Raw genomic sequence first — 2,086 nt, 5'->3', positions numbered from 1 at the left:
CGTCCCAGATTTCGGAGTACCTGGTTTTCTTACCAGGGGGTGCGTTCCCACCGTGTGCCGCTCCGTTCCTTGTGATAGGTAATTGGAGAGTGCACTTCTGGCACTATTGATGGCACTGTAGCTCCATTGATTATCATAATGGAGGCTTATTAAAATTCCAATACGGCCAGAATGTTCTTGGCCTTTTGGTCGAGGTTGTTGTCCAAGCAGTATATGCCCCATTTCTTGATGTGTCCAAGGTACTGCTTCCGTGTTGACAGTCTTAGTGCAGATGAGATGAGATTCATCGTCCTGTCTGACAGCCCCATGCCGTGTAGTGGGTCTTTTAGACTCTACAAATCAACAAATCCATAGTCTTATGGCATGACTGCCCCTAGTCACTGGATGAATTAATAAATTTGGCTATGTTCATGAGGGAACATGGTTCTAACACCATCCACTGTATGACCAAATACCATGATTTAGTAGGCCAGTCGGGTACTCTGAGAATTCCAGATGCTGAGTCTAGTTGAATTTTCCCTAGTACCCCATTGATGGGGCAGAACGGGGGAAATACATCACCCTATGGCTTTGTTTACATAACAATGCCAAGCTGGTTTTTAGAATTTTAGTAAATAATATTGGGGCTGATGTTTGCCCCTTTGGTAAGCTCTATATTGCCAAAGTTCCCCCTCTTTTGAGTCAATGCCTGCCATATAGAAAAACCCAGCTGACACCAAGTCTTTATCAGTAATAAGAGTATCCATCTTAAAATGAATATCTTGAACGAATGTGTTTAGGGTTGAAAAGTCAATGATAATCCTGCAACCCCCATCTATTTTATTTTTAATAAATATGTTTGATACAAATTCTAATGTTCCATGAAAAGTATGCTCAATCACACCTTTTGTGTACAATTTTTGTAGCACCATGTAGGCTTTAGATTGTTTGGTTTATGTAAGGACAAAATGCCATTCTGGTGTATGTTGTACTGGGGTTATTGGGATGAGTAAATTCTATCAGATAACCCTGAATACTGCTGAGATTATATGAATCTGTAGTGATTATATACCATACATAACTGTAGTGTTGCAACCTCCCCTCCCCCACCATCGTAGGTCCCTTTTTAACAGAAGAAACCACACCCACCTACGTCCATGGTTACCGGTGGTTGTGTTATTTCCTTGGTTTTTTGAAAAGGGGGTTCTGGTTTGATATCTCTTGTTCGGGGTTGTGTGGGAGGTTGAGGCTTCCGCATCTTCCAGGGTGGCCGCCCTGGCCATACCCTAAAAAGGATACTGCGGGTTATATTGATTTCTGGCACTGCCACTGGTATGAGCCACATTTTTTATGACCTTGCATGTGGCTGGTATCGTGCTCCAAAATAGGCCCTTGCGCTGGCCTTGATGAGCCCCAGTGTCTTGCTTCGTCCACCCACGGTTCTTTGTTTGCAAATGGTAGCATTTTAGGGTCCCAGTGCTGGCTGAATGGCAGCCTTCCACATGTAGTTCAGCTCATATTGCATATTACTAAACAGAGCTAGTGCGTCTTGATGGTCTTTGGTTACCTCGTTTATCTCAGACCGCTGGGACCGACCCCCGTACTGACGGTACTGGTCCCTCGCGGTCGTTGCAGCCGGTCAACCCCACTCTAATGCCCTCAGTTCTGGGCACTCCTGCTTATATGGTCCTTAGATAAGGGACGTATCAGATATTAAAACTGATAATAAACAGCTACTATAGTTGATCTTAGCCAAAAGGCCAAGAAGCGATCTCTGTAACTAAAAAACCCGCTGGGACCGACCCCGGTACTCACATTACTGGTCCCTCGCGGTCGATTGCAGCCAGTCAACTGCACTGCAATGTCCTTGGCCTCGGCGCTGGCCGTTAGCGCTGCTTCCGAGAAATGAATTTTCCCCTGGTGCGGGAGCGAAGTCGGGCACAGGTGTTTTCCCTCTCCGGGAATCGATGTGCCGTTGCTGCTCCTGCCGCTGCCGGCTGCCGCTGCTGCTCCTTCCGCTGCCGCTGCCGTTGCTCCTGCCGCTGCCGGCTGCCGTTGCTGCTCTCCTGCCGGCTGCCTGCACTCCGCGGTTCTCCCGCCGGCTTTC

At 47.3% G+C, this 2,086-nt stretch overlaps 1 pseudogene; it reads right to left on the bottom strand.

Moving 5' to 3' along the window:
- Window positions 1-1,646: 1,646 nt before the first annotated feature.
- On the bottom strand, window positions 1,647-1,751 carry LOC129698477 (U2 spliceosomal RNA; annotated as a pseudogene).
- Between the last annotated feature and the right edge of the window lie 335 nt (window positions 1,752-2,086).

Source organism: Leucoraja erinacea, chromosome 6 (assembly GCF_028641065.1).
Source record: "Leucoraja erinacea ecotype New England chromosome 6, Leri_hhj_1, whole genome shotgun sequence".
Classification (NCBI taxonomy): Eukaryota; Metazoa; Chordata; class Chondrichthyes; order Rajiformes; family Rajidae; genus Leucoraja; species Leucoraja erinaceus.
This window is presented reverse-complemented; position numbering and strand designations above follow the sequence as displayed.